Genomic DNA, 24,778 nt, shown 5'->3' on the forward strand with positions numbered 1-24,778 from the left:
CCTGGGTCACAGACCGGGTCACCGCCACAGTGACTACAACCCCCAGCATCTACCGGCCCAGCACCGGGTACCCCACGGCCCAGGGGGCGCGTCAGAAACGTTACCCCGTAGACAATAATATAACACAGAATGTCATCCCTTTAGGCTATGTTCACACATTGCGTTTTTTTATGCAAATTTTCAGCTGAATTTTACAGTACCAGCAAAGTCTATGAGATTCCAGAAATCTCATGCACACACCTTGGTTTTTGTTTGATCAGTATTTTGTGCTTTGCATGTTTTTTTTTGTAGAATAGAGCATGTCACTACTTTCAGCGTTTTTTTCTGCGTTTTTCACCCATTGAAACAAATGGGTAGTGAAAAAATGCTGAAAAAAATGCTTAGTGTGAACATAGCTATCAGGTTTTGCTGCGTTTTTAGTGAAAAAAAGCAAGTTGTTTTTTTTTCAAATTCCAAGATCTATGACTTTTTTAATTTTTGGTTGATGGAATTGTATCAGGCCTTGTTTTTTTACGGTACGAGATGTAGTTGTTATCACTACTATTTTAGGGTCCATATGCCATTCTGATCATTTTTTATTCCATTTTTTTTGGGAGGATAAAGTGACCAAAAAACAACAAATCTGCCATTTTCATTTCTTTTTTTTAACATTTCTTTATTAATTCCCCCTGGGAACTTAAACCTGCAATCACTTTTACAATACACTGCAATACTGTAATATTGCAGTGTAGTATACAATTACCTATCTCCTATGAAGCCCAGACACATGTACACACAGGTCTGCAAATATGGCATAGATAGGGTCTATAGTAGGCTCCTCCAGCTGCCATGACATTACCATTGGCACCCCACAATCATGTCATGGGTAAGGATTGGATATCCTCATGCACTATTGGCACTGGTATTTGGGGAGTGCTGGCGCCAGCCCTGTTTGGGACCGGCACCAATTTCTAGCACAAGATTTCCCCCAATCTCCATCTTATTGCTGTCAATGGAGAAGTGGTCACACATATGCGTCTCTCCATCCACTTTTGCAGGAGTTTTATAGATTCCTATAGAATTGAAGGGAGGGAGTTGCTCATGCGTGGTCACTTCTGCTTACAAGACATCGTAAACCCTGATGTGGGTCCCAGAGGTGGACATTTATGGCATATACCGAGGACAAGAATAGATTATTCCTATCATAAAAAGTTATCATTAACCAAAGAATAGATGATAACGTGAGGATTGCTTGTGGTCTGACCACTGTGACTTCCCCCCACCAATCTCAAGAACATGGCTCTGAGGTAACCTGCTGGAATGGAGAGGTGTCCGCGCACCACTCCATTCATTCTCTATGGGACTGCCACTTCATGGACAACCACTGCTCTATTTCAATGCCACCTCTGAACCATTTTATCTGGATTGGTGGTGTGCTTTATTCTGCTGCCTCGAGCATGAAAAGCCACCATTCTACTCTGACAGGCATTTCACAGACCCCTTCTCGTGATCTTGGGGGCACTTCACTATCTCAGGCATGTCCGGCCACCGCTCTGCTCACATAGGGCATTTTAAAGTCCTCTTCTTGGTATCGGTGGGATGCTATACTTGGCTATTACTGGTGTGTGAGCCACTGCTCCAGTCTAACAGGGTATTTCAGAGTACCATTCTCGGGATCGGTGGGGTGCTGTACTCATCTATCTCTAGCATGCAGGGCCACTACTCTATACCGATGGGACATTTCAGAGTTCCATTTTTGGGATCATTGGGGTGCTGTACTTGGCTATATCTGACATGTGGGGCCACCACTCTACACTGATGGGTCATTTCAGAGTCCCTTTCTCTGCTATCTGTGGTAGGCAGGGCAACTGATGTACTCTTATGGGTATTTCAAAGGCTCATTCTCGGGATTGGTGGTTCCAGAACTTGTGTATCTCTGACATGCAGGACCACTGCTGTATACTGATGGGGCATTTCAGAGTCACTTTCTTGGGATCTGTGGGGATCTGTACTTAGCTATATCTGGCACAAGTGGCCATCGCTCTGTGCCGACAGGGCATTTCAGAGTCCCGTTCTCAGGAACGGTAGGGTGCAGTACTCATCTATCTCTAGCATGTGGGGCCACCACTCTGTACTGATGAGGCATTTCAGAGTCCCATGGTCAGGATATGTGAGGCGCTGTATTCGGCTGTCTCTGGCATGTGGGGCCACCGCTCTATATCAGTGGGGCATTTCAGAGTCCCATGGTCAGGATAGGTGGGGAGCTGTATTCGGCTGTCTCTGGCATGTGGGGCCACCACTCTGTACTGATGAGGCATTTCAGAGTCCCATGGTCAGGAGAGGTGGGGAGCTGTATTCGGCTGTCTCTGGCATGTGGGGCCACCACTCTGTACTGATGAGGCAATTCAGAGTCCCATGGTCAGGAGAGGTGGGGAGCTGTATTCGGCTGTCTCTGGCATGCGGGGCCACCACTCTATATCAGTAGAGCATTTCAGAGTCCCATGGTCAGGATAGGTGGGGCGCTGTATTCGGCTGTCTCTGACATGCGGGGCCACCACTCTATACTGATGGAGCATTTCAGAGTCCCATGGTCAGGATGGGTGGGACGCTATATTCAGCTGTCTCTGACATGTGGGGCCACCACTCTATATCAGTAGAGCATTTCAGAGTCCCATGGTCAGGATATGTGAGGCGCTGTATTCGGCTGTCTCTGACATGCGGGGCCACCGCTCTATATCAGTGAGGCATTTCAGAGTCCCATGGTCAGGACGGGTGGGGCGCTGTATTCGGCTGTCTCTGACATTTGGGGCCACCCCTCTATATCGGTGGGGCATTTCAGAATCCATGGTCAGGATAGGTGAGGCGCTGTATTCGGCTGTCTATGGCATGTGGGGCCACCGCTCCATACCGATGTAGCATTTTAGAGCCCCATGGTCAGGATAGGTGGGGCACTGTATTCGGCTGTCTCTGGCATGTGGGTCCACCACTCTATATCGTTGGGGCATTTCAGAGTCACATGGTCAGGATAGGTGGAGCACTGTATTAGGCTGTATCTGACAGCCGGGGTCACCACTCTATATCGGTGGTGCATTTCAGAGTCCCATGGTCAGGATTGGTGGGGCGCTGTATTCGGCGGTATCTGACAGGCAGGGTCAGCACTCTATATCGGTGGGGCATTTCAGAGTCCCTTGGTCAGGATTGGTGGGGCGCTGTATTCGGCTGTATCTAACAGGCAGGGTCAGCACTCTATATCGGTGAGGCATTTCAGAGTCCCATGGTCAGGATAGGTGGGGCGCTGTATTCGGCTGTCTCTGACATGCGGGGCCACCACTCTATACTGATGGAGCATTTCAGAGTCCCATGGTCAGGATGGGTGGGACGCTATATTCAGCTGTCTCTGACATGTGGGGCCACCACTCTATATCAGTAGAGCATTTCAGAGTCCCATGGTCAGGATATGTGAGGCGCTGTATTCGGCTGTCTCTGACATGCGGGGCCACCGCTCTATATCAGTGAGGCATTTCAGAGTCCCATGGTCAGGACAGGTGGGGCGCTGTATTCGGCTGTCTCTGACATTTGGGGCCACCCCTCTATATCGGTGGGGCATTTCAGAATCCATGGTCAGGATAGGTGAGGCGCTGTATTCGGCTGTCTATGGCATGTGGGGCCACCGCTCCATACCGATGTAGCATTTTAGAGCCCCATGGTCAGGATAGGTGGGGCACTGTATTCGGCTGTCTCTGGCATGTGGGTCCACCACTCTATATCGTTGGGGCATTTCAGAGTCACATGGTCAGGATAGGTGGAGCACTGTATTAGGCTGTATCTGACAGGCAGGGTCAGCACTCTATATCGGTGGGGCATTTCAGAGTCCCTTGGTCAGGATTGGTGGGGCGCTGTATTCGGCTGTATCTAACAGGCAGGGTCAGCACTCTATATCGGTGGGGCATTTCAGAGTCCCATGGTCAGGATTGGTGGGGCTCTGTATTCGGCTTTATCCGACAGGCGCGGCTACCACTCTATGCCTTCTGGGTATTTCCGAGTCCCATTCTCTGAAGTTTTCACATATTGAAACTTTTTATTGATGAGGGAAAACCCTTTAAAAAAAAAAAAAAGTTTCCTTTGCTTAGCGGTATCTTGAATTCTCGGTACACCCAGGATAATATTTGTATATCCTCCCAGTATTATGTCGTCGGTGTAGTTTTATGTACCAGGTCAATAAAGATATTTAAACAGGGATTTGACGTGGATCATGTCCCGAAATCTACAGTGAGTGAGACCTGCTTATTTTATATGGAGAATATTTATGTACATATAGGTACATGGCAACACCTTAATAAAGTGATAGAGTGACATGGGCCTTGGGGCTCCATAAAGTGTCTATAGTCTGAGGATGATAAGAAAGGATGAAGATGGAAATACTTCTGCACAGAAACACTCCAGAGTTTACAGGTGGCAGAGATAGAAATGTGTGTGGACGTTTCCTTGAAGGACTGAGGTGACAATCGCAGGCCTTAGTTATGAAAACTCTCTATTTCCCTTAGCAACCAATCACAGCGCAGCTTTCATTTCTGAAACCGCTTTGGAAGACTGAAAGCTGCGCTGTGATTGGTTGCTAATGGCACCAGTTTTGCTAAATTTGCCAAGTACTTATAGGAAACGTCTTACTTCGATGGCTGGGCCTCTTTACAGCAGCCCTTTTTTTTTTTTTTTTCATACTTCATAGTTACCGACGTGATGTTCACAATGTAGAGATGCTTTCATTCCGATCCCATCTCACACCAACCAGTAATACTTCTATATGGCCGGGAGATTTTGTAAACTTAGTCCCTTTTAGGCCCAAAAAGCTACAAATTTTCCGGGACTATTTCTCAAAAATCGGGACATAAAAACCGAACTCCCACTAGTTCGATATTAATGACCTGTCATACGGATAGGTAACGTGGGCATCGGTGGCAGGGTCGGCCTTGTGCTGTACCGTAGCAGTGTCACACAATGCAGGGGCGGACACAGACTGTAGTGGGCCCCTGTGCAAGAAATTTTTGGGGCCCCCCCCCTGCGCTTCATAAGGCAACAAAGTTATGTAAACATAACCCCCCCATGTGCAGCTCACCCCCCGATGCATCTCTCATTCCCCCCCCGTGCATCTCTCATCCCCCCCATGTGCATCTCTCATCCCCCCCATGTGCATCTCTCACCCCCCCGTGCATCTCTCACCCCCCCGTGCATCTCTCACCCCCCCGTGCATCTCTCACCCCCCCTATGTGCATCTCTCATCCCCCCCATGTGCATCTCTCATCCCCCCCATGTGCATCTCTCATCCCCCCCATGTGCATCTCTCATCCCCCCCCATGTGCATCTCTCATCCCCCCCCATGTGCATCTCTCATCCCCCCCCATGTGCATCTCTCATCCCCCCATGTGCATCTCTCATCCCCCCCCCATGTGCATCTCTCACCCCCCCCCATGTGCATCTCTCACCCCCCCCATGTGCATCTCTCACCCCCCCCCATGTGCATCTCTCATCCCCCCCCATGTGCATCTCTCATCCCCCCCATGTGCATCTCTCATCCCCCCCCATGTGCATCTCTCATCCCCCCCCATGTGCATCTCTCATCCCCCCCATGTGCATCTCTCATCCCCCCCATGTGCATCTCTCATCCCCCCCCATGTGCATCTCTCATCCCCCCCCATGTGCATCTCTCATCCCCCCCCATGTGCATCTCTCATCCCCCCCCATGTGCATCTCTCATCCCCCCCATGTGCATCTCTCATCCCCCCCATGTGCATCTCTCATCCCCCCCCTGTGCATCTCTCATCCCCCCCATGTGCATCTCTCATCCCCCCCCATGTGCATCTCTCATCCCCCCCATGTGCATCTCTCATCCCCCCCCCATGTGCATCTCTCATCCCCCCCCCATGTGCATCTCTCATCCCCCCCCATGTGCATCTCTCATCCCCCCCATGTGCATCTCTCATCCCCCCCCCATGTGCATCTCTCATCCCCCCCCCCATGTGCATCTCTCATCCCCCCCCATGTGCATCTCTCATCCCCCCCCCCCATGTGCATCTCTCATCCCCCCCACTCCTAGTTAATTAATTGTATTTAAGAAAAATAAAACTTGTTATACTTACCCCCATGCGATCCCTGCAGAATCCTGGCGCTCGTCCACGTCGCTGCCACCAGGCTCTCCTGACGTTCGGCCATGTGACGGTGCCACATACATAGCCAACAGCTTTTGTTTTGGCTAAAAGATTTTTAAAGCCGCCACCACGATAAGGTAGACTCTTCTGGCCGGGCCCTACTCTAACCTATTAAAATTTTCTTAAAATATCCAATACTCTTTTTAGATATATGTTTATTTAGTTTTCTTTAAGGGAATGTGTCATATACATTTTTTTTTAAAATGACCAATAATACCACATACAGGGAATACCGCCACACCATGACCAGACCACATATTACCACAACATAGTGACCGAATAATACCACACAGAAGGGAGAAAAACTGCCACACCATGACCAGACCACATATTACCACCACATTACTAATATTACCACCACATTACTAATATTACCATAAGTGTCATTATACACGGGAGCTCTATACATGGTATGTATAATGTAAGTGTCCAGGTAATCTAGTGATCACCAGTGACATTATACACAGGAGCTCTGTATATAGTGTCAGTGTACAGGTAATACAGTGATCACCAGTGACATTATACACAGGAGCTCTGTATATAGTGTACAGGTAATACAGTGATCACCAGTGACATTATACACTGGAGCCCGGTACATAGTATATAGTGTAAGTGTACATGTAATGCACTGACTCACTGGTGACGTCTCTAGGTGAAGTCCTTTAGCTACGCTTTTCTCCTTCATCCAGCACAGACCGCCATCACGTCTTCCAGCCAGGACTCGTCTCTGCATAAAATAACACAGTTATCTAGAGCACATTCCCCAACTTCTACATTACGCAGCTGAATACAGACGTGCATCCACCATCAATATATGGTTAGTTATTATGCAACCTACCATTCCAAATATAAATTGTAATCCACCACGGTGCCCCCATTAACTGTAAATAGGCACTTAATATATAATTTAATTAGAACCTCTACTCTATACTTCCTGCTCCCCGCATTCATTATTTACATGCACCCCCTGCCCCAATTCATTATATCATGTCCGTGCTCTCCCCACCCCATCGTCATTTATCATTTACTCTCCCCCACCCCACATTCATTATGTGCAGCTCATTATCCCCCTACTCCTAATTCCCCCATGTGCAGCTCATTTTCTCCCAATTCCCCCATGTGCAGCTCTCACCCCCCCATGAGCAGCTCTCACCACCCCCCCATGTGCACATCTCTCATCCCCCTCCCCCACATGTGCCCCTCTCTCATCCTCATCCCCCTCCCCCACATGTGCCCCTCTCTCATCCCCCTCCCCCACATGTGCATCTCTCTCATCCCCCTCCCCCACATGTGCATCTCTCTCATCCCCCTCCCCCACATGTGCATCTCTTATCTCCCCCCCATGTGCATCTCTTATCCCCCTCCCCATGTGCATCTCTTATCCCCCTCCCCCATGTGCATCTCTTATCCCCCTCCCCATGTGCATCTCTTATCTCCCTCCCCCATGTGCATCTCTTATCTCCCTCCCCCATGTGCATCTCTTATCTCCCTCCCCCATGTGCATCTCTTATCTCCCTCCCCCATGTGCATCTCTTATCCCCCTCCCCCATGTGCATCTCTTATCCCCCTCCCCCATGTGCATCTCTTATCCCCCTCCCCCATGTGCATCTCTTATCCCCCCCCCCATGTGCATCTCTTATCTCCCCCCCCATGTGCACCTCTCTCATCCCCCCCACCCCATGTGCATCTCTTATCTCCCCCCCATGTGCACCTCTCTCATCCCCCCCACCCCATGTGCATCTTTTATCATCTCCCCCCCCACGTGCACCTCTCTCATCCCCCTCCCCCCACATGTGCACCTCTCTCATCCCCCCCACCCCATGTGCATCTTTTATCACCCCCCCCATGTGCATCTCTTATCTCACACACACACACACCTCCCATTCCCCCCACTCCTAGTAAATTGTATTTTTGAAAAAAACAAAACTTGTTATACTTACCCCCATGCGATCCCTGCAGAATCCTGGCGCTCGTCCAAATCGCTGACACCAGGTTCTCCTGACTTCCGGCCATGTGACGGCACCGTCACATGACCGGAAGTCAGGGGAATCATGAAGGCGCTGCCGCAGGAGCGCAGCGCAGCGCTGAGATGTAGTGACCCGGCGCTTAGCATGGGGCCGGGGCCCCATGAGGAGAGAGGCTCCAAGGGGGCCCCTACCGGCTGGGCCCCACACTGGAGTCAGGGCAGACATGCCCTGATGGCGGCCCTGCTGGAGGCTGGAGGGGCCCCCTCTCCCTCGGGGCCCCCGTTCAATGAACCGGCTGCACGGGCGGTAGTTCCGCCCCTGACACAATGCCTAAGTACATGACGCTATATTGCTCAAATAACACCACCATAACATGACATGGGTGACATTGTTGCTGCATTATCGTCATCATCCACTTGGAATTTGTGCTTTATGGGTCGGTGTCCCTTTAGGTGCCCACACAATGCATCACTTAATGCCCTCTGCAGTATTTAGCTTCATCCATCTTCCCATCAACTCTGACCAGCTTCCTTGTCCCTGGGGAAGAAAAGCATCCCCACAGTATGATGCTGCCACCACCATGTTTCATGGTGAGGATGGTGTTTTGCATTTAGCCCAAAAAGTTCTACTTTGGTCTCATCTGACCAGAACACCCTCTTCCACATGCCATGTAGGGGACACAGTTAACATGTAGAAGGGGCTCTGGTCAGATGAGACCAAAGTAGAACTTTTTGGGCTAAATGCAAAAAGTTGTTACCTGAGCTCTGAACCATACCCTAGTCGGGGATGAAAAAACATTAAAAAATATAAAATAAAATTGAATATAATGTTAGTGCATTGTTTTTTTTGTTGTTTTTTTTTTACAAGGGACATTTTTTTTACAGTTGGGACAGCTCTCTCACTTTGCCTCTCCTATCATAAAATTACAACTGAGAGGAAAGGCAGAGAGCTGCAGGACAAGCACAGTGCACACTTTTCAATACTGCTTTGCTCAGTCTCTGTCATATCAGTTGTGCAGAGGACAGCAGTGAAAATGAGTTTGTCATCGGCTGCTACGCTCTATATAGGCACTATCTGAGATGATAATGCTCACTTCAATATACTGAGCTTTGGTATCTCAGTTGCTGCCTATGCAGAGCAGAGCAGCTGACAACAAACTCATTTTTACAGCTGTGCTCTGCATAAGATCTGGCGGCAGTGATGACAAATCAGTCATTGGCTGCTTTATTCATTTAGTTCATTGGCTATTAGACGGACACAGTCTCTGAAAGAAGAAACTTTCCACTAGATCATTCGATAATGGAAGGGAAGGAAGATAAGACCAAACTAACCTGTCACCCTTCCTACAACGAGTGTCCCAAAGCAGCTGAAGAGGAGACACGGACCAATATATTTTACTATTTAGTGTGCATAACATACATTTACATAAGGTCTATTTTTCATTTGGACATTATTAGGACCAACAATGGTGCGAATCAATTCGCAAGACCCAGTCCATCGGCCACATTGGTAATCTCTAGCTACTGGATGGGAGCGCCGAGAACCACCTCCAACCTTCCATATCCATCGCTCTCCTTTTTGTTAGCCGGCCTGGCACAATGTCATGGGTGTCACAGCACAACGATGACGTGCCTGTAATCCAAAAAAGCATTGTGGATGTGGGAGGTAGGAGGCAATTCTCACGGCTCTCGTCCAGTGGCCATAGATTACGGAATTGGCCAACGCATCCGGTTCTATGAATCGAACTGTACAAACTCTAATTAGGAACAATTTTTGAGCCCAACAATGTTGCGGTTCACTTGTATAACCAAAGATCCTAAAAATGTTGACGCGCTTAAACAAAATATATTAGAAATTTACAAAAAAAATCTAAATTTGGCTGGGTGAGAGGCATCACACCGGTATCTAAGGGGTAACATTTCTCCTTGCAGAGAGCGACATGTTAAGCATGTTACGGTGGAGACTTACCCAGTCAAACCAGAACTCACACTTTCGAAGGGCAGTACCCCGAAACACAATGTCTGCAAATTGAGTTTCTGGCTTATATCCTAAGTCATGTGATAAGACTCGTTAAAGGGTCACTATTGACTTTTAGGATTTCTACTTCCTGTAGGTGGCACTAGAGTTCTGGTCCTCTTCCTCTCTGAAGAGACAATTTACAAAAAAATCTACAAAGATCATCTAAAAGCCTCCTTCTTCCTCCAAGTTTGGTTATTTTGGCAGTGTAGTAGTACATGTCTTTGGCCTATGTTGTCATATATCCTGGTAATTCAGCCAAACTGATTAGCTGTAGGAATTTGAGGAAGCCTGCATTTGTGGCTGGTAGTGTTGAGCGAGTATGTTCTATTAACCCTTTCGCTGACTATGCTCGGTCGAGCTCCGAGTAGTTACAGCTGCTCGGTGATATGGTTGAATCGCTCCTGTGTGCATGATTTGTGACTGTTTGACAGCTTTGATACATGTGAGGAATGTCTGCTTCTTACACATTCCTCACATGTAATAAAGCTGTCAAACATTCACAAATCATGCACACAGGAGCGATTCAACCATATCACCGAGCAGCTGTAACTACTCGGAGCTCGGCCCGAGCATACTTAGACCAGAACATACTCGCTCAACACTAGTGGCTGGATAAAGTAGGTTACCATAAGGTAATTTTGGAATATACTCAGCTGTAATGGAGGGCATCTGTGGTAGGGTTGACCTCACGTTGGATGGTGCATTGTGCTTTACCCCAACGGATACTTTCATGTAGTGCATAAATAGCTCCACCATATGATGCCTATTTATGAGCGCCATACAGGGAAAAACATTTCTATTCAGTTTCCTAAATAACAAACCCATACAACACTGCGACCACCATGAATTGTGTAGTTCCCGAATAGCAGTGCCACGCAATGTCTAAGTACATACCACCACCACATAGTGCTCAACTAATACCATCACCATACAAGCGTTCCATACAGAATACAATCTAATAATAGTGCTAAAAAATCATTATAGAAGCCCTCCCTCCAAAAAAAAAAGCAAAAAGAACAAAGTAAGTCGTAGGGATTTTCATTTGCTGACTGGTGAACAATTTGCAGATATGGTCTCACTGGTCATATTGGGACATCTGTTGGTGGCATATATTTGCTTCAACCCCAAACAAAAGTACAAAATATCCTATAAGGAACTGAAAAATATCGTCCAGACTGTAATGGTGGCATTACACATAGAACTTCCGGTTACTAAATGTGTCACCGATAAGTTCCTAGTTAGCACGAAAACTGGGGCAGACACTGACAGTCAAGGGCCTCCTGTGCAGGACTATATATCTGGCCCTCTCCTCATCAGATGATTTTTTTTATTTATTCCTAATTGTAAAAGTCATAACTTTATTTTTACATGAGGTCTCGCTTTTTTTTTTTGTGAGATCAGCTGTAGTTTTTTTTTTTATTCAATTTTAATCAAATACATCTGAAAGCGTAACCTTAGAATTAACTTTATATAGATTTAAGAGAAAAAAAATAGACTCAATTTATTACGTCATTTACCTATCGCCATAAATAATCTGTTTATTGTATAGTACGGGTTGTGATCATTACAGTGATGTCCATTTTATTTACTGGTTTTTGACGTTTATTTTTATATTACAGAATTTTTTTAATCTATTAAAAATATGATTATTATAATTGCGTTTAATTTTTTTTATTTCATTGGAGAAAAAGCTGACTTATTTTACCCCTATTGTACAGGTATAAAAATATGTATCTCTATGTACCAGTACAATATGCCTGTAAGGAAGAATACTGTTTAGATGTTTAGGCAGGGGAGATCTTCCTATAATTAGCAGTGCAGTCTGTGGCTCACTGTGAAAGGTTCTCCCAGCCAAACTACAGGTTTATTGAATCCTAAGAATGACCATACTTATTTTTTTTTTTACTACATATGAGCACAGACAGATGCCGGGTCCATTTATTTTTCCAGTGTGTTGGATCCATTTTTTGTTCTGTGTGTCAGATGTTACAATCCGTGTTGAATCCATTTTTATTGAAAAAAAAAAAATTCTTAGTTTTTTCTACCCAACTAAGCAGTAAATATGGACCGCACAAGGATGATATTTGTGTGTTGTTTTTTTTTTTTGTTATTTTTTTTTCACAGGGCTATTGGCGAGTTTGATCCACAACACAGACCCTAGTGGGATACGTCTCTGTTTTTGTATTAAAGGTACATTCATTGTTTTAAGTCCGTTTTCAATCCACAAAAAAATTGGTCAACATGCTTACCAAGAAACTGATGTGTAAAAGAGCCTTTATCCACTCTTCTGCACCATCGACGTTGAGCTGAAGCTTCGCACATGCCCTGTTCAAAGCCTATAGCTCTATGTAGACCACACAGGGAACATCGTCCACATCACTCAAAGGCAATGGAGCTCTGTTCTCCATCATATGGGACATTAAATCACTTTCTCTAAGCAAACCTAGGAGACTCTTGCTGGCATAATGGAGGTGGTCATCTGCCTGAAATAATGGCATTGGTGGTTGGCAAAGAGGTACATCAAAACTTTGGCTTAGACTGCCAGAACATGGCATATATAGCAGATTACATAATTACCAGCAGGCTGCAAGACATGAAAAGGCAAGAACTTGCAATTTCATAGGGAAGTGGGCAGGAAGTTTGCAAGGACTGGAACGGAGGGTGATCTTTTTAGAATTTTCACAGCTCAAGACGATCTGTCACCAAATACGAAGCCCCAGTAGCTTTGCATCAAGGAATCAATCCCCCCTTAAAGTGACCCATTAAGGCAATAGAGCCTCTATGGTCTCTCTTGAGTAATCTCCTGTGATATCTGCTGGAATTCTAGCGCCATCTGCACAATAATGTTTTCTCACCCTGTGACTATAGCGCCATCTGCAGGTAAGGTGCGTTTTTCATACATAGGTGCTAATTTTTGTTAAAAGACATTCCCAGAATTAGGAAGAAATATTTTTTTTTTTTTTCAAAAAACAGCGCCGCCTATTTCCACAGGTCGCTTGTGGTATTGCAGCTATGCTCCATTTCACCAATAAGGAATCTGCAATACCAGACACAGCCTATGGCTATTTGCGGTGCTGTTTCTGGAGCAAAGCAGTTTTTCTATCCTTATAGAAGTCTGTAGAAAAGCTGAGAAATGAACAATATGGAAACAATTAGCGCTAACAGCGTTACTAGCTTTTCCAAACTTGTACACTGACTATGATCCCAATTTGTCTATCTTTGCATAAATGGGCATGTTTTGCCAGACAGAAATCCAAGAAACATGGCTGACTATGCTTGTAAATGCCGATATGATGGCTCTTAAAAGAAATTATCAAAAGTAGAGAACCCCTTTAACATGACTCTCCCAGTTAGCTGATCACAAAATATCCTACTGTTGGGACCTCTAGAGATCGGCTGTCATCAATGGATCAACTGATAAAAAAAAATACTCAATTTTCCTGCTGTGCCTCCCCATGATAAATAAAGTATTGCATGGTTCCCACCAGGTTCTGATGCCCGTATTGGCTCCCCCTTCCCGATTTCTTATTCAGTTGCAGGTTTCTCACACTTAAATGTTTCAGACCACAAAACAAATTTAAAATATTAAACAAAGATAACACAAGTAATCACAAAACGCAGTTTTTAAATGAAGGTCTTTATTATTAAGGGAAAAAGAAATCCAAACCTACAGGGCCCTGTGTGAAAAAGTGATTCCCCCCTTAAAACCTAAACTGTGGTTTATCACATCTTTGGGAAGCGGAGTTCAATTTCCCTAGCCACACGCAGGCCTAATTACTGCCACACCGGTTCTCAATCAAGAAATCACTTAAATAGGACCTGCCTGACAAAGTGAAGACAACCAAAAGATCCTCAAAAGCTAGACATCATGCTGCAATCCAAAGAAATTCAGGAACAAATGAGAAACAAAGTAATTAAGATCTATCAGGAAAAGGTTATAAAGTCATTTTGAAAGCTTTGGGACTCGAACCACAGTGAGGGACATTCTCCACAAATGGCGAAAACATGAAACAGTGGTGAACCTTCCCAGGAGTGGCCGGCCAGCCAGCCAAAATTACCCAAAGAGCACAGCAACGACTCATCGAAGAAGTCACAAAAGACCCCACAACAACATTCAAAGAACTCATAGAATCATAGAATGGTAGAGTTGGAAGGGACCTCCTGGGTCATCTGGTCCAACCCCCTGCTCAAAGCAGGATTCACTAGATCATCTCAGACAGATGTCTGTCCAGCCTCTGTTTGAAGACGTCCATTGAAGGAGAACTCACCACCTCTCGTGGCAGCCTGTTCCACTCATTAATCACCCTAACTGTCAAAAAGTTTTTTCTAATATCTAATCTGTGTCTCCTCCCATTTAGTTTCATCCCATTGCTTCTAGTCTTTCCTTGTGCAAATGAGAATAAAGATGATCCTTCTACAATGTGACAGCCCTTGACATATTTGTAGACAGCTATTAAGTCTCCTCTCAGTCTTCTTTTTTGCAAGCTAAACATTCCCAAATCCTGCAACCGTTCCTCATAGGACATGGTTTGCAGACCAGTCACCATTCTGGTCGCTCTTCTCTGAACTTGCTCCAGTTTGTCTATGTCTTTTTTAAAATGTGGTACCCAAAACTGTACACAGTATTCCAGATGAGGTCTGACCAAAGAGGAGTAAAGACCGATAATGACTTCACGTGATCTAGACTGTATGCTTCTGTTAATACATCCCAGAATTGTATTTGCCCTTTTTGCTGCTGCATCACACTGTTGACTCATGTTCAGTCTATGATCTATTAGTATACCTAAGTCTTTTTCACATGTACTGTTGCTTAGCTCTATTCCTCCCATTCTGTATATGCTTTTTTCATTTTTATTGCCCAGATGTAGTACTTTGCATTTTTCCCTGTTAAAAACCATTCTGTTGGTTGCTGCCCACTGCTCCAGTTTATTTAGGTCTTTTTGAATCCTCTCTCTCTCTTCTCTAGTATTAGCTATCCCTCCTAGCTTTGTGTCATCAGCAAATTTAATCAGTTTACCCTCAATTCCTTCATCTAAATCATTGATAAAGATGTTGAACAATACAGGTCCCAGGACGGAGCCCTGTGGTACCCCACTTGAGACATTCATCCAGCTGGATGTGAAGCCATTTACAACCACCCTTTGAGTCCGATCACTAAGCCAGTTATGAATCCACCTAACAGTTGCCTGGTCCATTGCATACTTGGTCATTTTTTCAATAAGGATGGTGTGAGATACTTTGTCAAATGCTTTGCTGAAGTCAAGATATACTATATCTACAGCATTTCCCTGATCCACCCAGTCAGTGATTCTGTCATAGAAGGAAATTAAGTTAGTCTGACATGACTTGTTAGTTACAAACCCATGCTGACTCTGGTTAATCACTTCATTCTTATCCATGTACTTACATACATGTTGTTTAATAATTTGTTCAAATATCTTTCCTGGTATAGAAGTCAGACTCACCGGCCTATAGTTCCCTGGGTCCACCTTCTTCCCCTTTTTGAAGATAGGAACAACATTTGCTCTTCTCCAGTCTTCTGGGACTTCTCCTGTTCTCCAAGAATTTTCAAAGATTATGGAGAGTGGTTCTAAAATTTCTTCTACGATCTCCTTCAGTACTCTGGGGTGTAATTCATCTGGACCTGGAGACTTGAACTCATTTATGTTAGCTAAATATTCCCTCACAATCTTTCTGTTTACAGATAACTTGGATTCCTCTATTCCTTTAAAAGGACAGTGAAGATCAGTTGATGTTACATTTTCTTTCTGAGAGAAAACAGATGCAAAATAGGAATTAAAAAGTTCGGCCTTCTCAACATCCTCTCTTACCATTTCTCCATTTTCATCCTGTAAAAATCCTATAGCATCTTTGACTTTTCTTTTACTTTCGACATACCCCCAAAATCCTTTTTTATTGGTTTTGACATCTCTTGCAAGCCTTAATTCATTGTCAGCTTTAGCTAACCTGATACGTGCCCTGCAGGATCTGCAGACTGCATTATAATCTTCTTTAGATATGCCTCCCTCTTTCCATTTAATAAACATTTCTTTCTTTCTTTTTAGCATGTGTTTAAGTTCTGTGTTCATCCATCCTGGTTTCCTTAAATGCTTCCCATTCTTCCTACTTTTCGGGATTGTTAACGATTGTGCTTTGAGAATCTCATTTTTAAAAATTTCCCATCCTTCCTGGACATTTTTGTCCTTAAGGACATCCAGCCATTGGATCCCTCCTATTCTCTTTCTGAGTCTCTTAAAATCTGCCTTTCTAAAATCTAACCTTGAAGTCTGAGTCTTCACATGTCTTCCTCCTCTAGTTATCCAAAATTCTATAATAGCATGATCGCTGCCTCCTAGGGTCCCAGCCACCTTTACCTCCTCAACCATTTCCTCCCTGTTTATAAGGATTAGATCCAAAGTAGCAGATCCCCTTGTTTTCTCCCCTACCTTTTGGAAGATAAAGTTGTCAGCAAGAGAGGATAAGAATTTGCTTGACCTGTTAGTTTTACTTGAGAGAGATTCCCAACAAATGTCTGGATAGTTGAAATCTCCCATGACCACTACGTCATATTTTTTGGAGAACTTGGTCATTTGATACATAAAGAGTTCGTCCATATCTTCAGCTTGCCCAGGTGGCCTGTAGTAAATGCCTACAATGGTGTCCTTTCCGTTGTTCTCTCCTTGTATTCTTACCCAAACAGTTTCCACAGAACTCCCAGTCTCTGAAGCTTCCATCTCTGTGCAGATATACGCTTTTCTAACATACAATGCAACACCTCCTCCTCGTTTATCAAGTCTGTTTCTTGCAAATAAGTTGTATCCTTTTAGCCTTTTATTCCAATCATGTGTATCGTCCCACCAAGTTTCAGTGATTCCAATGACATCATATTTCTTTTCCTGCATTAGTAGTTCCAATTCTCCTTGTTTGTTGCCCATGCTTTGTGCATTTGTATAAAAACATTTTAGTTTGTGATTGGTTTCTCTTCCTCCCATATTTTTATTATTTAGATTTTTTTTGTCTTTGTTCTTCTTTTCCACTTCCAGTAGCAGAGATCTCAATAGTATTTGTCAGCTGTATGGCTTTTTCTGGCCTTTTGCTTCCCTTCCCACATTCTTCTAGTTTAAAGCTCTCCTGATGAGTGTAGCAAGGCGACTTCCAAATACATGTTTTCCAGTCTTCGTAAGGTGCACCCCATCTCTAGCAAGTAGTCCATCGTATAGGTAATTCATTCCGTGATCCAGAAATCCAAATCCTTGTTGACGGCACCATCGACGTAGCCAGTTGTTCACCTGTAGAATCTTATTCCACCTCATTGTTCCATGGCCATCCACTGGGAGGATGGATGAGAAGACCACCTGCGCTCCCAATTCTTTCACTTTCTTGCCTAAGTCTTCAAAGTCACTGCAGATGGTTTCCAGGTCCTTTCCTGCGGTGTCATTTGTCCCCACATGTATTAGCAGGAATGGGTAGTGATCTGTAGGTCTGAAGAGTCTTGATATCCTGTCAGACACATCTTTAATTTTTGCTCCTGGAAGACAGCACATTTCTCTTGAGGTTATGTCTGATCTGCAGATAGCGGCCTCTGTTCCTCTTAACAGGGAATCCCCCATGACCACCACTCTCCGTTTTTTCTTCACAACATTCTTCTTTCTCCATCCAGGAGGATTCTGAGGGCTTACAAGGTTATTCATTGCTGGCAAAGTCTTATTTTGCTGTATTTCTTCATGGTTCTCCTGCGTGAGAGCCTGGTACTGGTTCCTGAGCAGTATGGGTGCTGACTGCCTCTCGATCCTCCTGCTTCTGTGGGTCACATGCTTCCATTCCTCTGTTTCATCAGGTGCAGTTCGAATTTCTTCTCTTTCTGAATCATGAAGAGATAATTCTGCTCTGTCTAAGAACTCTTCACCTTCCTTAATGATTTTCAAGGTAGTTAACCTCTCTTCTAGATTTCGCAACTTTTCCTCCAACAGGGACACAAGCTTGCATTTCTGGCATGTGAAGTTTGGCTTTTCCACTGGCAAGTCTGTGAACATGTAGCAGGATATGCAGCTCACCAAATGGCTCCTGGACTCTTCCATGTTCTTATTGTTAACCCCTTAAGCCCCGCGGGTGGTTTGCATGTTAATGACCGGGCCAATTTTTACAATTCTGACCACTGTCACTTTATGAGGTAATTACTCTGGAACGCTTCAACGGATCCCCCTGATTCTGAGATTGTTTTTTCGTGACATATTGTACTTCATGATTGTGGAAAAATTTCTTCGATATCACTTGCGTTTATTTGTGAAAAAAACGGAAATTTGGCGAAAATTTTGAAAATTTTGCAATTTTCAAAATTTGAATTTTTAAGCCCTGAAATCAGAGCGATATGTCACACAAAAGAGTTAATAAGTAACATTTCCCACATGTCTACTTTACATCAGCACAATTTTGGAACCAAAATTTTTTTTTTGTTAGGGAGCTATAAGGGTTAAAAGTTGACCAGCGATTTCTCATTTTTCCAACAAAATTTACAAAACCACTTTTTTAGGGACCACATCACATTTGAAGTCACTTTGAGAGGTCTTTATGACAGAAAATACCCAAAAGTGACACCATTCTAAAAACTGCACCCCTCAAGGTGCTCAAAACCACATTCAAGAACTTTATTAACCCTTCAGGTGCTTCACAGGAATTTTTTGAATGTGGAAGAAAAAAATGAACATTTAACTTTTTTCACAAAAATGTTACTTTAGACCCAATTTTTTTTATTTTCACAGGGGTAACAAGAAAAAATGGACCCCAAAATTTGTTGTGCAATTTCCCCTGGGCACGCAGATACCCAATATTTGGGGAAAAAATACTGTTTGGGCGCACGGCAGGGCTCGGAAGGGAAGGAGCGCCATTTGACTTTTTGATTGTAAAATTTGCTTGAATAATTAGCGGACGCCATGTCGTGTTTGGAGAGCCCATGTGTGCCCAAACTTTGGAGCTCCCCCACAAGTGACCCCATTTTGGAAACTAGACCCCCCAAGGCACCTTTCTAGATGCATAGTGAGCACTTGGAACCCCCAGGTGCTTCACAAATTGATTCGTAACAATGAAAAAGTGAAAAAAAAAAACACTTTCATTTTTATGAATCAATTTGTGAAGCACCTGAGGGTTCCAAGTGCTCACAATGCATCTAGATAGGTGCCTTGGGGGGTCTAGTTTCCAAAATGGGGTCACTTGTGGGGGAGCTCCAATGTTTGGGCACACAGCGGCTCTCCAAACGCAACATGGTGTCGCTAACAGTTTGAGCCGATTTTCCGTTAAATTTGTTAGAGGACACCATGTTGCATTTAGAGAGTCCCTGTGTGCCCAAACATTGGAGCTCCCCCACAAGTGACCCCATTTTGGAAACTAGACCCCCCAAGGCACCTATCTAGATGCATAGTGAGCACTTAGAACCCCCAGGTGCTTCACAAATTGATTCGTAACAATGAAAAAGTGAAAAAAAAAACACTTTTTCATTTGTATGAATCAATTTGTGAAGCACCTGAGGGTTCCAAGTGCTCACTATGCATCTAGATAGGTGCCTTGGGTGGTCTGGTTTCCAAAATGGGGTCACTTGTGGGGGAGCTCCAATATTTGGGCACACAGCGGCTCTCTAAATGCAACATGGTGTCCGCTAACAAATTTAACGCAAAATTGGCTCAAATTGTTAGCGACACCATGTTGCGTTTGGAGAGCTGCTGTGTGCCCAAACATTGGAGCTCCCCCACAAGTGACCCCATTTTGGAAACTAGACCCCCCAAGGCACCTATCTAGATGCATAGTGAGCACTTGGAACCCCCAGGTGCTTCACAAATTGATTCGTAACAATGAAAAAGTGAAAAAAAAAAACACTTTTTCATTTTTATGAATCAATTTGTGAAGCACCTGGGGGTTCCAACTGCTCACTATGCATCTAGATAGGTGCCTTGGGGGGTCTAGTTTCCAAAATGGGGTCACTTGTGGGGGAGCTCCAATGTTTGGGCACACAGGGACTCTCTAAATGCAACATGGTATCCGCTAACAAATTGAATGGAAAATCGGCTCAAATTGTTAGCGGACGCCACATTGCGTTTGGAGAGCCCCTCTGTGCCCAAACTTTGGAGCTCCCCCACAAGTGACCCCATTTTGGAAACTAGACCCCCCAAGGCACCTTTCTAGATGCATAGTGAGCACTTGGAACCCCCAGGTGCTTCACAAATTGATTCGTAATAATGAAAAAGTGAAAAAAAAAACACTTTTTCATTTTTACGAATTAATTTGTGAAGCACCTAGGGGTTCCAAGTGCTCACTATGCATCTAGATAGGTGCCTTGGGGGGTCTAGTTTCCAAAATGGGGTCACTTGTGGAGGAGCTCCAATGTTTGGGTACACAGGGACTCTCCAAATGCAACATGATATCCGCTAACAATTTGAGCCGACAATTTGTTAGCGGATATCATGTTGCATTTGGAGAGTCCCTGTGTGCCCAAACATTGGAGCTCCCCCACAAGTGACCCCATTTTGGAAACTAGACCCCCCAAGGCACCTATCTAGATTCATAGTGAGCACTTGGAACCCCAGGTGCTTCACAAATTGATTCATAAAAATGAAAAAGTGTTTTTTTTTTCACTTTTTCATTTTTACGAATCAATTTGTGAAGCACCTGGGGGTTCTAAGTGCTCACTATGCATCTAGATAGGTGCCTTGGGGGGTCTAGTTTCCAAAATGGGGTCACTTGTGGGGGAGCTCCAATGTTTGGGCACACAGGGGCTCTCCAAACGCAACATGGCGTCCGCTAACAATTTGAGCCGATTTTCCATTCAATTTGTTAGCGGACACCATGTCGCGTTTGGAGAGCCCGTGATGTGCCTAAACAGTGGAGCTCCCTCACAAGTGTCCCCATTTTGGAAACTATACCCCTCAAAGATTTTATTAAGGTGTATAGTGAACATTTTGAACCCAGAGGTACGGCACATTATTTGTTTACATTAGGTCATCATATTGAATAAGTTGTCATTATTCTTGAGCGCAAGTGCTCGCTACTTGAGTTTGCATCGGGTACTCAGGTATGCACCATGTACAGCGTGTGCTCGAGTGACATGCTCGAGTCCCTGCTCCGCATGTTTCACGGTTATTATACACCCAAAAAAAAACATGCGGGGATCGCTCGTGCATGGCAGGCAATCCCCATAAAGTTTTTTGGCCGCGAAGCATATGGGGCAGAGACTCGAGCATGTCACTCAAATACCCACGATACTAAATGCATACCAGAGCACCCGATGCAAACTCAAGTAGCGAGCACTTGCTCTCAACACTAGTCGCCATATCGTCATCTTTTTTTCTTACTTTTGAAAAAAATCCCAACCCCAGCCCTAACCCCAGCACAACCCTAGCCCCAGCACAACCCTAGCCCCAGCACAACCCTAGCCCCAGCACAACCCTAGCCCCAAACCCAGCCCTAACCCTAGCCCAATCCTAACTCAAGAGTTTATTTTTGACGCCGTTCCTTGTGCAGTATAAGTGATTAGACGACTTTATTCTTCGGGTCGGTGTGATTACAGCAATGCCAGAATCATATGGGGTTTTTATGACTGACAGCTGTCACACACTAAAAGACGCATTTTTTGTAAAATCTAGTTTTTGCATCGCCATATTTTGAGAGCTATAATTTTTCCAGATTTTGGCAGACAGTCATGTGACGGCTCGTTTTTTGCGGGATGACTTGACGTTGTTATTGGTGCCATTTTCAGGCACGTGACATTTTTTGATCGCTTTCTATTCCGATTTTTGGGAGGCAGAATAAACAAAAACCAACAATTCAGGAATTGTTTTTTTTTTTTATTTTTTATTCTGTTCCGCGTGTGGTAAAATTGATGAGGCAGCTTTACTCTTCGGGTCAGTACATTTACAGCGGTACCACATTTGTATCATTTTTCTATGTTTTGGCGCTTATACACAATAAAAGCTATTTTATAGAAAAAAATATTTTTTAGTATCGCTTTATTCTGAGAGCTATAACTTTTTTATTTTTTGGCTGATGGAGCTATATGGCGGCTTGTTTTTTGCGGGACGAGATGACGTTTTCAGCGGTATCATTTTTATTTATATGCGTCTTTTTGATCGCGTGTTATTCCACTTTTTGTTTGGCGGTATGGTGATAAAGCATTGTTTTTTGCTTGTTTTTTTTTTTTTTTTTTTTTACCGTGTTCACTGAAGGGGTTAACTAGTGGGACAGTTTTATAGGTCAGGTTGTTCCGGACGCGGCGATACCAAATATGTGTACTTTTATTTATTTTTTTTATAATAATATTTATTGATGGGTACATTATATTTTTATTTTTGGTGTATTATTTTTTTTATTTTTTTATAATATTTTTGCACATTTTTTTTTTTTTTTTTTTCCACTTTCACACAGTTTATACACTTTATTACTTTGTCCCACTCTGGGACTTTCACTTTTTTTTTTCTGATCGCCTGCATGGCACAGGAATGGAGCACCATCCCTATGCCATGAAGGCTGTCAGAAGTGCACAGTGTGAAGATTGCTTGGAGATGCACTGCGCATGTCCAAGCAATCTTCCTGCTCTCTGGTGACCCGGATGTTGTCATGACGACATCGGGTCGTCATGGCAACACCCGGGAAGCCTTTGCAGACTGCGCTGGAAGCCGGAAGAGGAGGTGAGTATCGCCGATCACCTCCCCTTGCCCCCGCAATGCCGCGATCGACTTCGATCGCAGCATCGCGGGGGTTAATGTGCTGGGAGCGGTGCGTGACCGCTCCCTGCACATAGTACCGGGTGTCAGCTGTGACAATCAGCTGACACCCGGCGGCGATCGCGCCCGCACAGCCTGTGTGCGCGCGCGATCGCGATGACGTACTAATACGGGTCTGGCTCTTAAGTCCCAGGGCACAGACGCGTATTAGTACGTCAGATGTTATTAAGGGGTTAATGTTCTGAAAACAGTGAAAAAAGCTTAAGAAAAAAGCTTCAAAATGTGCGCGCCAGCAGGCGCGCGGTTTACCGATGTCCTCTTTTCAGCTCCAACAGCCAAACTCCAGTGTTCTTTGAGCTCGCGGAGACTCTTCACTTACCCCAAAATGCAGTGGGAATATGCAAATTATCTCCTCAGGACTCCTCCCCTGGTTTCAAGCCTCACTTGAGGCCTCACTTGCCTCAGTTAAGGTCAGTGTTCAGGACTCCCAACATAAGACATCAGATAAAAATTGCATACATGGCAGAGTTCCAAAACGAAAACCACTGCTAAGCAAAAAGAACATAAAGTCTCATCTCAGTTTTGCCAGAAAACCTTTTGATCGCCAAGACTTTTGGGTTAATACTTTGTGGACTGATGAGACAAAAGTTTAAATTTTTGGAAGGTATACCTCCCATTACATCTGGCGTAGAAATAACACAGCATTTCAGAAAAGGAAAATCATGCCAACAGTAAAATATGGTGGTGGTAGTTTGAGGTCTGTGGCTGTTTTGCTGCTTCAGGAACTGCAAGTCTTGCTGTGGTAAATTGAACCATGAATTCTGCGGCCTACCAAAAAATCCTGAAGGAGAATGTCCGGCCATCTGTTCATGTTCCTCAAGCTGAAGCGCACTTGGTTTATGCAGCAGGACAATGATCCAAAACACACCAGCAAGTCCACCTCTGAGTGGCTTAAGAAAAACAAAATTAAGATTTTGGAGTGGCCTAGTCAAAGTCCTGACCTTTATCCGATTGAGATACTGTGGCATAACCTTAAAAAGGCGGGTCATGCCCGGAAACCCTCCAATGTGGCTGAATTATAACAATTTTGCAGAGATGAGTGGCCAGAATTCCTCCAGAGTGCTGAAAAAGACTAATTGCCAGTGATCGCAAACGCTTGATTGCAGCTGTTGCTGCTAAGGGCGGCCCAACCAGTTATTAGGTTTAGGGGGCAATCACTTTTTCACACAGGGTCCTGTAGGTTTGGATTTCTTTTTCCCTTAATAAAAACCTTCATTGAAAAACTGCATTTTGTGATTACTTGTGTTATCCATGTCTAATATTTAAATTTGTTTTGTGATCTGAAACATTTAAGTGACAAACATTCAAAAGAATAAGAAACCAGGAAGGGGGCAAACACTTTCACACCACTGTATAAATATGGAGAGAGTCCAAAACGAAAAAAAAAATGAATAAAGTGTAGGATTGTATGGTAATAAAAAAATTCCCCCAAACTCACCCTTAATGCATCGCCACGCAGATCCTGCATCCAGCAACTTTAGGTCATGAATGTGCAGGCAGCCGCCTGGCACTGAGGCGAAGAGTGCTGATGTGGTTACAAGGATGAGGACACATCGTGGGCTGAACCCAAGAAAGAGGAAGCAGCAAAAGGAGAAGAAAAAGGATCTTCATCTGGGGACGTGTGACAGGTCGTCATCAGTACTGTATGTGAACCTGGTGCCCTTGTCGGGCAATGTCCTATTATTACAGGTCAGATGAATCGTTCTATAGATTGACGCAGGTCAACAGGGGTTGGAGAGGTAGCTGTCCCATCGGCCTTCGCTTCAGACTGCTACTGTATATACGTGGCCTCTCTGGGGTGGGAAGGTACAGATAGCATTGTTCATCCTCAATTTCCTCGTTC

At 44.5% G+C, this 24,778-nt stretch overlaps 1 protein-coding gene across 4 annotated transcripts in view; it reads right to left on the bottom strand.

The window, feature by feature from the left end:
• The window catches only part of P2RY11 (purinergic receptor P2Y11), a 56,855-nt gene extending 32,341 nt beyond the window's left edge, over nt 1-24,514 (bottom strand). The window contains exons 1-2 of one of the 4 annotated variants that reach the window (XM_073654120.1): nt 24,374-24,481; nt 6,820-6,909 (exon numbers count right to left, since the gene is read on the bottom strand). The gene's annotated coding sequence lies outside the window, so the exon portion shown is untranslated. Of the gene's footprint in view, nt 1-6,819; nt 6,910-24,373 lie in introns of all 4 variants that reach the window. The other 3 variants (XM_073654115.1, XM_073654116.1, XM_073654117.1) reach the window with 3 other exon arrangements.
• Between the last annotated feature and the right edge of the window lie 264 nt (nt 24,515-24,778).

Source organism: Phyllobates terribilis, unplaced genomic scaffold (genome assembly GCF_046119375.1).
Source record: "Phyllobates terribilis strain yellow unplaced genomic scaffold, ASM4611937v1 Scaffold_11__3_contigs__length_659146591, whole genome shotgun sequence".
Taxonomy (NCBI): domain Eukaryota; kingdom Metazoa; phylum Chordata; class Amphibia; order Anura; family Dendrobatidae; genus Phyllobates; species Phyllobates terribilis.